Source organism: Pleurodeles waltl, unplaced genomic scaffold (assembly GCF_031143425.1).
Source record: "Pleurodeles waltl isolate 20211129_DDA unplaced genomic scaffold, aPleWal1.hap1.20221129 scaffold_107, whole genome shotgun sequence".
In the NCBI taxonomy this organism is placed as follows: domain Eukaryota; kingdom Metazoa; phylum Chordata; class Amphibia; order Caudata; family Salamandridae; genus Pleurodeles; species Pleurodeles waltl.
The window spans coordinates 826,650-839,324 of record NW_027149815.1 but is presented as its reverse complement, the minus strand read 5'-3'; the positions used below and the strand labels follow the sequence as shown (position 1 = coordinate 839,324).

Sequence of the window (12,675 nt, the reverse complement as noted above, 5' to 3'; positions counted from 1 at the left end):
GCGTCTACACACCATGAAGAGGGAAGGTAGCAAAAATGCTGTTCTCATGTTGGAATATCAATACACTTCGGTTGCCTCGCTGGATTAAAATCGTCTGCAGTTATAATGGTCAGAAGACTGCTCTTTCCCAGTGCTTAAACCCACACCCCATACATTTAGCCATGCAAAAGAAATCAGGGCATACCATTCACCTCTCTAAGAAAGATCGTGCCATTTTTTCCTCCACATAACTGAGAATGAAATGGACTAAAACCCAGAATTAACATGCCGCCCCTAGCCGTAGATGCATCTAGATCTCAACACTGTACATGCTAATGTAACATAGCTGTGTGTCCTGCAAAAAGAGCAGGGGTACCTTAAGTCATCTCACAAGATGTGGAAACAGCACTCAACCATATCCTTCTTTGATGTATCCTGAACCAGTTGCCTTGAATACTCTGGCTTTTTTCGATTGCATCTAGCTGTTGTGTGTGGGGAATTATTCATTCTAGAGTCAACCTTATTCCATAAAAAACGGTGCTAGAAAATCCAGCTGTAAATCATATGGAATTCCACACCTGACGCTTCCCATTCCAGTGTCATATGTGGTGAATGTACATTCAATAGAATTCCAGGTTTCCATGCGTGGAGCAAGGTCTCCCTCTACAGGATGTGGGGATGTAGCTCAGTGGTAGAGCGCATGCTTAGCTTGTATGAGGCCCCGGGTTCAATCCCCGGCATCACCAGCTTTTCGCCATGCTAATCTTGCCTTTTGACAGATAGCTAGGCTGGCATCATGAGTAAGGAAGTGAGATGTCATGCAGCTGGTGCCAGAACCCCACTTTCTTCGCCTTGCAAAACCTTTTGAAATGGGGCTATCTCATTTCCCGTGTTTATAGAAAAAAATAATCTTGCTTCCTTAAGAAACCAAAGTGGTGATTTATCTTGGCATTCTTAGTATAGAAAACGGGCACAGCTGTCTTGGTCATTTATTTGAATTCTTCCTCTAAACCAGAGACTCTTACCAGAAGGTTTAAGAAAAACAGAATGTTTTCTTCATCCTAATCCCTTCTGAATGGTCCATTAATCTACTGGTTTTGCTTTTCCAGTTCCTTTCACAGAAGCATTCAAAATGCATGTTCTTCATGCTCCGTACGGAGTAATGACTCTCCTAACTTTCTGTCCTTTCCTTCATGTTCCCATGCTGTCATCCTTTTGCCAGAAATGCTTCCAAAGGGCTGTGGATTCCTCGGCCCCATGCCCTTTCAGGAAAACTCCTTTCTGTAGGATTTCTAATTCTAGGTCCCCTGCTTTCCTTCACGCCAGCACAGCACATTCAGGTAGGTAAGCAGTCCCCCTTTATGGTGATAAGATGTAGCTGAGAATGCACTCTAGGAAGTGGCAATTTGTAGAGCAAGCTGCAGGTCATATTCATGATTTTCAAGATTAGACTGCAGTACTCCCACCCCACTCCCGCCGCAACCATTATTGAAAGAAAGATGAATGCAGCATGGAAAGCTGTACTGCCTAATCCTCCGATAGCTCAGTTGGGAGAGCGGAGGACTGTAGTGGAGAAACAGAAATCCTTAGGTCGCTGGTTCAAATCCGGCTCGGAGGAGTTTCCCCTTTTTTGTTTTCCATAGCTGCTTTCTCTCTTGTTAAAACATTATGTGCCCCTCTGATTGAGAAACATTTCCCTAGCTCCAAATAAATGCTAGGACAGAAGGGTAGACTTCTTCTGCTTTCCAATGAAATTGACCACATAGTCATTTCTGAGGGATGTTGGAAGAGAAATAAACAAGGACCTGCAGATCAGAATTCATTCCAAAGCCTTGACTAAATATATGAAGGCACTTGGAAGACTTCCAGTTTCATTGTACCAAGGTAGATGTTTCGGCAGCCGAACCAGCTAAAACTCACCTACAATGAGTGGCCATGGATATGAAAGAGGGAATCTACAAAGACACCAACTCCTTAAAACTGAGCAAGATGCAATGTGGAGGAATAGTTTACAGATTTGGAGAAAATCTGAGATGTTTCTCTTGACAAAAGAAACACTGCAATGCCCTCTCTGAGGATCGAACTCAGGACCTTCAGATTATGAGACTGACGCGCTGCCTACTGCGCTAAGAAGGCTGCTTGAAACCGCTAACAAATGCGTCTACACACCATGAAGAGGGAAGGTAGCAAAAATCCTGTTCTCATGTTGGAATATCAATACACTTCGGTTGCCTCGCTGGATTAAAATCGTCTGCAGTTATAATGGTCAGAAGACTGCTCTTTCCCAGTGCTTAAACCCACACCCCATACATTTAGCCATGCAAAAGAAATCAGGGCATACCATTCACCTCTCTAAGAAAGATCGTGCCATTTTTTCCTCCACATAACTGAGAATGAAATGGACTAAAACCCAGAATTAACATGCCGCCCCTAGCCGTAGATGCATCTAGATCTCAACACTGTACATGCTAATGTAACATAGCTGTGTGTCCTGCAAAAAGAGCAGGGGTACCTTAAGTCATCTCACAAGATGTGGAAACAGCACTCAACCATATCCTTCTTTGATGTATCCTGAACCAGTTGCCTTGAATACTCTGGCTTTTTTCGATTGCATCTAGCTGTTGTGTGTGGGGAATTATTCATTCTAGAGTCAACCTTATTCCATAAAAAACGGTGCTAGAAAATCCAGCTGTAAATCATATGGAATTCCACACCTGACGCTTCCCATTCCAGTGTCATATGTGGTGAATGTACATTCAATAGAATTCCAGGTTTCCATGCGTGGAGCAAGGTCTCCCTCTACAGGATGTGGGGATGTAGCTCAGTGGTAGAGCGCATGCTTAGCATGTATGAGGCCCCGGGTTCAATCCCCGGCATCTCCAGCTTTTCGCCATGCTAATCTTGCCTTTTGACAGATAGCTAGGCTGGCATCATGAGTAAGGAAGTGAGATGTCATGCAGCTGGTGCCAGAACCCCACTTTCTTCGCCTTGCAAAACCTTTTGAAATGGGGCTATCTCATTTCCCGTGTTTATAGAAAAAAATAATCTTGCTTCCATAAGAAACCAAAGTGGTGATTTATCTTGGCATTCTTAGTATAGAAAACGGGCACAGCTGTCTTGGTCATTTATTTGAATTCTTCCTCTAAACCAGAGACTCTTACCAGAAGGTTTAAGAAAAACAGAATGTTTTCTTCATCCTAATCCCTTCTGAATGGTCCATTAATCTACTGGTTTTGCTTTTCCAGTTCCTTTCACAGAAGCATTCAAAATGCATGTTCTTCATGCTCCGTACGGAGTAATGACTCTCCTAACTTTCTGTCCTTTCCTTCATGTTCCCATGCTGTCATCCTTTTGCCAGAAATGCTTCCAAAGGGCTGTGGATTCCTCGGCCCCATGCCCTTTCAGGAAAACTCCTTTCTGTAGGATTTCTAATTCTAGGTCCCCTGCTTTCCTTCACGCCAGCACAGCACATTCAGGTAGGTAAGCAGTCCCCCTTTATGGTGATAAGATGTATCTGAGAATGCACTCTAGGAAGTGGCAATTTGTAGAGCAAGCTGCAGGTCATATTCATGATTTTCAAGATTAGACTGCAGTACTCCCACCCCACTCCCGCCGCAACCATTATTGAAAGAAAGATGAATGCAGCATGGAAAGCTGTACTGCCTAATCCTCCGATAGCTCAGTTGGGAGAGCGGAGGACTGTAGTGGAGAAACAGAAATCCTTAGGTCGCTGGTTCAAATCCGGCTCGGAGGAGTTTCCCCTTTTTTGTTTTCCATAGCTGCTTTCTCTCTTGTTAAAACATTATGTGCCCCTCTGATTGAGAAACATTTCCCTAGCTCCAAATAAATGCTAGGACAGAAGGGTAGACTTCTTCTGCTTTCCAATGAAATTGACCACATAGTCATTTCTGAGGGATGTTGGAAGAGAAATAAACAAGGACCTGCAGATCAGAATTCATTCCAAAGCCTTGACTAAATATATGAAGGCACTTGGAAGACTTCCAGTTTCATTGTACCAAGGTAGATGTTTCGGCAGCCGAACCAGCTAAAACTCACCTACAATGAGTGGCCATGGATATGAAAGAGGGAATCTACAAAGACACCAACTCCTTAAAACTGAGCAAGATGCAATGTGGAGGAATAGTTTACAGATTTGGAGAAAATCTGAGATGTTTCTCTTGACAAAAGAAACACTGCAATGCCCTCTCTGAGGATCGAACTCAGGACCTTCAGATTATGAGACTGACGCGCTGCCTACTGCGCTAAGAAGGCTGCTTGAAACCGCTAACAAATGCGTCTACACACCATGAAGAGGGAAGGTAGCAAAAATGCTGTTCTCATGTTGGAATATCAATACACTTCGGTTGCCTCGCTGGATTAAAATCGTCTGCAGTTATAATGGTCAGAAGACTGCTCTTTCCCAGTGCTTAAACCCACACCCCATACATTTAGCCATGCAAAAGAAATCAGGGCATACCATTCACCTCTCTAAGAAAGATCGTGCCATTTTTTCCTCCACATAACTGAGAATGAAATGGACTAAAACCCAGAATTAACATGCCGCCCCTAGCCGTAGATGCATCTAGATCTCAACACTGTACATGCTAATGTAACATAGCTGTGTGTCCTGCAAAAAGAGCAGGGGTACCTTAAGTCATCTCACAAGATGTGGAAACAGCACTCAACCATATCCTTCTTTGATGTATCCTGAACCAGTTGCCTTGAATACTCTGGCTTTTTTCGATTGCATCTAGCTGTTGTGTGTGGGGAATTATTCATTCTAGAGTCAACCTTATTCCATAAAAAACGGTGCTAGAAAATCCAGCTGTAAATCATATGGAATTCCACACCTGACGCTTCCCATTCCAGTGTCATATGTGGTGAATGTACATTCAATAGAATTCCAGGTTTCCATGCGTGGAGCAAGGTCTCCCTCTACAGGATGTGGGGATGTAGCTCAGTGGTAGAGCGCATGCTTAGCATGTATGAGGCCCCGGGTTCAATCCCCGGCATCTCCAGCTTTTCGCCATGCTAATCTTGCCTTTTGACAGATAGCTAGGCTGGCATCATGAGTAAGGAAGTGAGATGTCATGCAGCTGGTGCCAGAACCCCACTTTCTTCGCCTTGCAAAACCTTTTGAAATGGGGCTATCTCATTTCCCGTGTTTATAGAAAAAAATAATCTTGCTTCCATAAGAAACCAAAGTGGTGATTTATCTTGGCATTCTTAGTATAGAAAACGGGCACAGCTGTCTTGGTCATTTATTTGAATTCTTCCTCTAAACCAGAGACTCTTACCAGAAGGTTTAAGAAAAACAGAATGTTTTCTTCATCCTAATCCCTTCTGAATGGTCCATTAATCTACTGGTTTTGCTTTTCCAGTTCCTTTCACAGAAGCATTAAAAATGCATGTTCTTCATGCTCCGTACGGAGTAATGACTCTCCTAACTTTCTGTCCTTTCCTTCATGTTCCCATGCTGTCATCCTTTTGCCAGAAATGCTTCCAAAGGGCTGTGGATTCCTCGGCCCCATGCCCTTTCAGGAAAACTCCTTTCTGTAGGATTTCTAATTCTAGGTCCCCTGCTTTCCTTCACGCCAGCACAGCACATTCAGGTAGGTAAGCAGTCCCCCTTTATGGTGATAAGATGTAGCTGAGAATGCACTCTAGGAAGTGGCAATTTGTAGAGCAAGCTGCAGGTCATATTCATGATTTTCAAGATTAGACTGCAGTACTCCCACCCCACTCCCGCCGCAACCATTATTGAAAGAAAGATGAATGCAGCATGGAAAGCTGTACTGCCTAATCCTCCGATAGCTCAGTTGGGAGAGCGGAGGACTGTAGTGGAGAAACAGAAATCCTTAGGTCGCTGGTTCAAATCCGGCTCGGAGGAGTTTCCCCTTTTTTGTTTTCCATAGCTGCTTTCTCTCTTGTTAAAACATTATGTGCCCCTCTGATTGAGAAACATTTCCCTAGCTCCAAATAAATGCTAGGACAGAAGGGTAGACTTCTTCTGCTTTCCAATGAAATTGACCACATAGTCATTTCTGAGGGATGTTGGAAGAGAAATAAACAAGGACCTGCAGATCAGAATTCATTCCAAAGCCTTGACTAAATATATGAAGGCACTTGGAAGACTTCCAGTTTCATTGTACCAAGGTAGATGTTTCGGCAGCCGAACCAGCTAAAACTCACCTACAATGAGTGGCCATGGATATGAAAGAGGGAATCTACAAAGACACCAACTCCTTAAAACTGAGCAAGATGCAATGTGGAGGAATAGTTTACAGATTTGGAGAAAATCTGAGATGTTTCTCTTGACAAAAGAAACACTGCAATGCCCTCTCTGAGGATCGAACTCAGGACCTTCAGATTATGAGACTGACGCGCTGCCTACTGCGCTAAGAAGGCTGCTTGAAACCGCTAACAAATGCGTCTACACACCATGAAGAGGGAAGGTAGCAAAAATGCTGTTCTCATGTTGGAATATCAATACACTTCGGTTGCCTCGCTGGATTAAAATCGTCTGCAGTTATAATGGTCAGAAGACTGCTCTTTCCCAGTGCTTAAACCCACACCCCATACATTTAGCCATGCAAAAGAAATCAGGGCATACCATTCACCTCTCTAAGAAAGATCGTGCCATTTTTTCCTCCACATAACTGAGAATGAAATGGACTAAAACCCAGAATTAACATGCCGCCCCTAGCCGTAGATGCATCTAGATCTCAACACTGTACATGCTAATGTAACATAGCTGTGTGTCCTGCAAAAAGAGCAGGGGTACCTTAAGTCATCTCACAAGATGTGGAAACAGCACTCAACCATATCCTTCTTTGATGTATCCTGAACCAGTTGCCTTGAATACTCTGGCTTTTTTCGATTGCATCTAGCTGTTGTGTGTGGGGAATTATTCATTCTAGAGTCAACCTTATTCCATAAAAAACGGTGCTAGAAAATCCAGCTGTAAATCATATGGAATTCCACACCTGACGCTTCCCATTCCAGTGTCATATGTGGTGAATGTACATTCAATAGAATTCCAGGTTTCCATGCGTGGAGCAAGGTCTCCCTCTACAGGATGTGGGGATGTAGCTCAGTGGTAGAGCGCATGCTTAGCATGTATGAGGCCCCGGGTTCAATCCCCGGCATCACCAGCTTTTCGCCATGCTAATCTTGCCTTTTGACAGATAGCTAGGCTGGCATCATGAGTAAGGAAGTGAGATGTCATGCAGCTGGTGCCAGAACCCCACTTTCTTCGCCTTGCAAAACCTTTTGAAATGGGGCTATCTCATTTCCCGTGTTTATAGAAAAAAATAATCTTGCTTCCTTAAGAAACCAAAGTGGTGATTTATCTTGGCATTCTTAGTATAGAAAACGGGCACAGCTGTCTTGGTCATTTATTTGAATTCTTCCTCTAAACCAGAGACTCTTACCAGAAGGTTTAAGAAAAACAGAATGTTTTCTTCATCCTAATCCCTTCTGAATGGTCCATTAATCTACTGGTTTTGCTTTTCCAGTTCCTTTCACAGAAGCATTAAAAATGCATGTTCTTCATGCTCCGTACGGAGTAATGACTCTCCTAACTTTCTGTCCTTTCCTTCATGTTCCCATGCTGTCATCCTTTTGCCAGAAATGCTTCCAAAGGGCTGTGGATTCCTCGGCCCCATGCCCTTTCAGGAAAACTCCTTTCTGTAGGATTTCTAATTCTAGGTCCCCTGCTTTCCTTCACGCCAGCACAGCACATTCAGGTAGGTAAGCAGTCCCCCTTTATGGTGATAAGATGTAGCTGAGAATGCACTCTAGGAAGTGGCAATTTGTAGAGCAAGCTGCAGGTCATATTCATGATTTTCAAGATTAGACTGCAGTACTCCCACCCCACTCCCGCCGCAACCATTATTGAAAGAAAGATGAATGCAGCATGGAAAGCTGTACTGCCTAATCCTCCGATAGCTCAGTTGGGAGAGCGGAGGACTGTAGTGGAGAAACAGAAATCCTTAGGTCGCTGGTTCAAATCCGGCTCGGAGGAGTTTCCCCTTTTTTGTTTTCCATAGCTGCTTTCTCTCTTGTTAAAACATTATGTGCCCCTCTGATTGAGAAACATTTCCCTAGCTCCAAATAAATGCTAGGACAGAAGGGTAGACTTCTTCTGCTTTCCAATGAAATTGACCACATAGTCATTTCTGAGGGATGTTGGAAGAGAAATAAACAAGGACCTGCAGATCAGAATTCATTCCAAAGCCTTGACTAAATATATGAAGGCACTTGGAAGACTTCCAGTTTCATTGTACCAAGGTAGATGTTTCGGCAGCCGAACCAGCTAAAACTCACCTACAATGAGTGGCCATGGATATGAAAGAGGGAATCTACAAAGACACCAACTCCTTAAAACTGAGCAAGATGCAATGTGGAGGAATAGTTTACAGATTTGGAGAAAATCTGAGATGTTTCTCTTGACAAAAGAAACACTGCAATGCCCTCTCTGAGGATCGAACTCAGGACCTTCAGATTATGAGACTGACGCGCTGCCTACTGCGCTAAGAAGGCTGCTTGAAACCGCTAACAAATGCGTCTACACACCATGAAGAGGGAAGGTAGCAAAAATGCTGTTCTCATGTTGGAATATCAATACACTTCGGTTGCCTCGCTGGATTAAAATCGTCTGCAGTTATAATGGTCAGAAGACTGCTCTTTCCCAGTGCTTAAACCCACACCCCATACATTTAGCCATGCAAAAGAAATCAGGGCATACCATTCACCTCTCTAAGAAAGATCGTGCCATTTTTTCCTCCACATAACTGAGAATGAAATGGACTAAAACCCAGAATTAACATGCCGCCCCTAGCCGTAGATGCATCTAGATCTCAACACTGTACATGCTAATGTAACATAGCTGTGTGTCCTGCAAAAAGAGCAGGGGTACCTTAAGTCATCTCACAAGATGTGGAAACAGCACTCAACCATATCCTTCTTTGATGTATCCTGAACCAGTTGCCTTGAATACTCTGGCTTTTTTCGATTGCATCTAGCTGTTGTGTGTGGGGAATTATTCATTCTAGAGTCAACCTTATTCCATAAAAAACGGTGCTAGAAAATCCAGCTGTAAATCATATGGAATTCCACACCTGACGCTTCCCATTCCAGTGTCATATGTGGTGAATGTACATTCAATAGAATTCCAGGTTTCCATGCGTGGAGCAAGGTCTCCCTCTACAGGATGTGGGGATGTAGCTCAGTGGTAGAGCGCATGCTTAGCTTGTATGAGGCCCCGGGTTCAATCCCCGGCATCACCAGCTTTTCGCCATGCTAATCTTGCCTTTTGACAGATAGCTAGGCTGGCATCATGAGTAAGGAAGTGAGATGTCATGCAGCTGGTGCCAGAACCCCACTTTCTTCGCCTTGCAAAACCTTTTGAAATGGGGCTATCTCATTTCCCGTGTTTATAGAAAAAAATAATCTTGCTTCCTTAAGAAACCAAAGTGGTGATTTATCTTGGCATTCTTAGTATAGAAAACGGGCACAGCTGTCTTGGTCATTTATTTGAATTCTTCCTCTAAACCAGAGACTCTTACCAGAAGGTTTAAGAAAAACAGAATGTTTTCTTCATCCTAATCCCTTCTGAATGGTCCATTAATCTACTGGTTTTGCTTTTCCAGTTCCTTTCACAGAAGCATTCAAAATGCATGTTCTTCATGCTCCGTACGGAGTAATGACTCTCCTAACTTTCTGTCCTTTCCTTCATGTTCCCATGCTGTCATCCTTTTGCCAGAAATGCTTCCAAAGGGCTGTGGATTCCTCGGCCCCATGCCCTTTCAGGAAAACTCCTTTCTGTAGGATTTCTAATTCTAGGTCCCCTGCTTTCCTTCACGCCAGCACAGCACATTCAGGTAGGTAAGCAGTCCCCCTTTATGGTGATAAGATGTAGCTGAGAATGCACTCTAGGAAGTGGCAATTTGTAGAGCAAGCTGCAGGTCATATTCATGATTTTCAAGATTAGACTGCAGTACTCCCACCCCACTCCCGCCGCAACCATTATTGAAAGAAAGATGAATGCAGCATGGAAAGCTGTACTGCCTAATCCTCCGATAGCTCAGTTGGGAGAGCGGAGGACTGTAGTGGAGAAACAGAAATCCTTAGGTCGCTGGTTCAAATCCGGCTCGGAGGAGTTTCCCCTTTTTTGTTTTCCATAGCTGCTTTCTCTCTTGTTAAAACATTATGTGCCCCTCTGATTGAGAAACATTTCCCTAGCTCCAAATAAATGCTAGGACAGAAGGGTAGACTTCTTCTGCTTTCCAATGAAATTGACCACATAGTCATTTCTGAGGGATGTTGGAAGAGAAATAAACAAGGACCTGCAGATCAGAATTCATTCCAAAGCCTTGACTAAATATATGAAGGCACTTGGAAGACTTCCAGTTTCATTGTACCAAGGTAGATGTTTCGGCAGCCGAACCAGCTAAAACTCACCTACAATGAGTGGCCATGGATATGAAAGAGGGAATCTACAAAGACACCAACTCCTTAAAACTGAGCAAGATGCAATGTGGAGGAATAGTTTACAGATTTGGAGAAAATCTGAGATGTTTCTCTTGACAAAAGAAACACTGCAATGCCCTCTCTGAGGATCGAACTCAGGACCTTCAGATTATGAGACTGACGCGCTGCCTACTGCGCTAAGAAGGCTGCTTGAAACCGCTAACAAATGCGTCTACACACCATGAAGAGGGAAGGTAGCAAAAATCCTGTTCTCATGTTGGAATATCAATACACTTCGGTTGCCTCGCTGGATTAAAATCGTCTGCAGTTATAATGGTCAGAAGACTGCTCTTTCCCAGTGCTTAAACCCACACCCCATACATTTAGCCATGCAAAAGAAATCAGGGCATACCATTCACCTCTCTAAGAAAGATCGTGCCATTTTTTCCTCCACATAACTGAGAATGAAATGGACTAAAACCCAGAATTAACATGCCGCCCCTAGCCGTAGATGCATCTAGATCTCAACACTGTACATGCTAATGTAACATAGCTGTGTGTCCTGCAAAAAGAGCAGGGGTACCTTAAGTCATCTCACAAGATGTGGAAACAGCACTCAACCATATCCTTCTTTGATGTATCCTGAACCAGTTGCCTTGAATACTCTGGCTTTTTTCGATTGCATCTAGCTGTTGTGTGTGGGGAATTATTCATTCTAGAGTCAACCTTATTCCATAAAAAACGGTGCTAGAAAATCCAGCTGTAAATCATATGGAATTCCACACCTGACGCTTCCCATTCCAGTGTCATATGTGGTGAATGTACATTCAATAGAATTCCAGGTTTCCATGCGTGGAGCAAGGTCTCCCTCTACAGGATGTGGGGATGTAGCTCAGTGGTAGAGCGCATGCTTAGCATGTATGAGGCCCCGGGTTCAATCCCCGGCATCTCCAGCTTTTCGCCATGCTAATCTTGCCTTTTGACAGATAGCTAGGCTGGCATCATGAGTAAGGAAGTGAGATGTCATGCAGCTGGTGCCAGAACCCCACTTTCTTCGCCTTGCAAAACCTTTTGAAATGGGGCTATCTCATTTCCCGTGTTTATAGAAAAAAATAATCTTGCTTCCATAAGAAACCAAAGTGGTGATTTATCTTGGCATTCTTAGTATAGAAAACGGGCACAGCTGTCTTGGTCATTTATTTGAATTCTTCCTCTAAACCAGAGACTCTTACCAGAAGGTTTAAGAAAAACAGAATGTTTTCTTCATCCTAATCCCTTCTGAATGGTCCATTAATCTACTGGTTTTGCTTTTCCAGTTCCTTTCACAGAAGCATTCAAAATGCATGTTCTTCATGCTCCGTACGGAGTAATGACTCTCCTAACTTTCTGTCCTTTCCTTCATGTTCCCATGCTGTCATCCTTTTGCCAGAAATGCTTCCAAAGGGCTGTGGATTCCTCGGCCCCATGCCCTTTCAGGAAAACTCCTTTCTGTAGGATTTCTAATTCTAGGTCCCCTGCTTTCCTTCACGCCAGCACAGCACATTCAGGTAGGTAAGCAGTCCCCCTTTATGGTGATAAGATGTATCTGAGAATGCACTCTAGGAAGTGGCAATTTGTAGAGCAAGCTGCAGGTCATATTCATGATTTTCAAGATTAGACTGCAGTACTCCCACCCCACTCCCGCCGCAACCATTATTGAAAGAAAGATGAATGCAGCATGGAAAGCTGTACTGCCTAATCCTCCGATAGCTCAGTTGGGAGAGCGGAGGACTGTAGTGGAGAAACAGAAATCCTTAGGTCGCTGGTTCAAATCCGGCTCGGAGGAGTTTCCCCTTTTTTGTTTTCCATAGCTGCTTTCTCTCTTGTTAAAACATTATGTGCCCCTCTGATTGAGAAACATTTCCCTAGCTCCAAATAAATGCTAGGACAGAAGGGTAGACTTCTTCTGCTTTCCAATGAAATTGACCACATAGTCATTTCTGAGGGATGTTGGAAGAGAAATAAACAAGGACCTGCAGATCAGAATTCATTCCAAAGCCTTGACTAAATATATGAAGGCACTTGGAAGACTTCCAGTTTCATTGTACCAAGGTAGATGTTTCGGCAGCCGAACCAGCTAAAACTCACCTACAATGAGTGGCCATGGATATGAAAGAGGGAATCTACAAAGACACCAACTCCTTAAAACTGAGCAAGATGCAATGTGGAGGAATAGTTTACAGA

General features: G+C 43.6%; 15 non-coding genes across 15 annotated transcripts; 10 read left to right on the top strand and 5 right to left on the bottom strand.

Moving 5' to 3' along the window:
* The first annotated feature begins 1,511 nt into the window (after window positions 1-1,511).
* TRNAY-GUA (transfer RNA tyrosine (anticodon GUA)) lies at window positions 1,512-1,597 on the top strand. Its single transcript is given in 2 exon segments — window positions 1,512-1,548; window positions 1,562-1,597. It is a non-coding gene; the product is annotated as a tRNA-Tyr (tRNA).
* A 445-nt stretch (window positions 1,598-2,042) lies between these two features.
* TRNAM-CAU (transfer RNA methionine (anticodon CAU)) lies at window positions 2,043-2,115 on the bottom strand. Its single transcript has one exon. It is a non-coding gene; the product is annotated as a tRNA-Met (tRNA).
* Window positions 2,116-2,789: 674 nt separating this feature from the next.
* Window positions 2,790-2,861, top strand: TRNAA-AGC (transfer RNA alanine (anticodon AGC)). The gene has a single exon. It is a non-coding gene; the product is annotated as a tRNA-Ala (tRNA).
* A 786-nt stretch (window positions 2,862-3,647) lies between these two features.
* Window positions 3,648-3,733, top strand: TRNAY-GUA (transfer RNA tyrosine (anticodon GUA)). The gene is given in 2 exon segments: window positions 3,648-3,684; window positions 3,698-3,733. It is a non-coding gene; the product is annotated as a tRNA-Tyr (tRNA).
* Window positions 3,734-4,178: 445 nt separating this feature from the next.
* TRNAM-CAU (transfer RNA methionine (anticodon CAU)) lies at window positions 4,179-4,251 on the bottom strand. Its single transcript has one exon. It is a non-coding gene; the product is annotated as a tRNA-Met (tRNA).
* Window positions 4,252-4,925: 674 nt separating this feature from the next.
* Window positions 4,926-4,997, top strand: TRNAA-AGC (transfer RNA alanine (anticodon AGC)). Its single transcript has one exon. It is a non-coding gene; the product is annotated as a tRNA-Ala (tRNA).
* A 786-nt stretch (window positions 4,998-5,783) lies between these two features.
* On the top strand, window positions 5,784-5,869 carry TRNAY-GUA (transfer RNA tyrosine (anticodon GUA)). Its single transcript is given in 2 exon segments — window positions 5,784-5,820; window positions 5,834-5,869. It is a non-coding gene; the product is annotated as a tRNA-Tyr (tRNA).
* Window positions 5,870-6,314: 445 nt separating this feature from the next.
* On the bottom strand, window positions 6,315-6,387 carry TRNAM-CAU (transfer RNA methionine (anticodon CAU)). Its single transcript has one exon. It is a non-coding gene; the product is annotated as a tRNA-Met (tRNA).
* A 674-nt stretch (window positions 6,388-7,061) lies between these two features.
* TRNAA-AGC (transfer RNA alanine (anticodon AGC)) lies at window positions 7,062-7,133 on the top strand. Its single transcript has one exon. It is a non-coding gene; the product is annotated as a tRNA-Ala (tRNA).
* Window positions 7,134-7,919: 786 nt separating this feature from the next.
* TRNAY-GUA (transfer RNA tyrosine (anticodon GUA)) lies at window positions 7,920-8,005 on the top strand. Its single transcript is given in 2 exon segments — window positions 7,920-7,956; window positions 7,970-8,005. It is a non-coding gene; the product is annotated as a tRNA-Tyr (tRNA).
* A 445-nt stretch (window positions 8,006-8,450) lies between these two features.
* Window positions 8,451-8,523, bottom strand: TRNAM-CAU (transfer RNA methionine (anticodon CAU)). The gene has a single exon. It is a non-coding gene; the product is annotated as a tRNA-Met (tRNA).
* Window positions 8,524-10,055: 1,532 nt separating this feature from the next.
* Window positions 10,056-10,141, top strand: TRNAY-GUA (transfer RNA tyrosine (anticodon GUA)). Its single transcript is given in 2 exon segments — window positions 10,056-10,092; window positions 10,106-10,141. It is a non-coding gene; the product is annotated as a tRNA-Tyr (tRNA).
* Window positions 10,142-10,586: 445 nt separating this feature from the next.
* On the bottom strand, window positions 10,587-10,659 carry TRNAM-CAU (transfer RNA methionine (anticodon CAU)). The gene has a single exon. It is a non-coding gene; the product is annotated as a tRNA-Met (tRNA).
* Window positions 10,660-11,333: 674 nt separating this feature from the next.
* Window positions 11,334-11,405, top strand: TRNAA-AGC (transfer RNA alanine (anticodon AGC)). Its single transcript has one exon. It is a non-coding gene; the product is annotated as a tRNA-Ala (tRNA).
* Window positions 11,406-12,191: 786 nt separating this feature from the next.
* Window positions 12,192-12,277, top strand: TRNAY-GUA (transfer RNA tyrosine (anticodon GUA)). The gene is given in 2 exon segments: window positions 12,192-12,228; window positions 12,242-12,277. It is a non-coding gene; the product is annotated as a tRNA-Tyr (tRNA).
* Window positions 12,278-12,675: the final 398 nt, after the last annotated feature.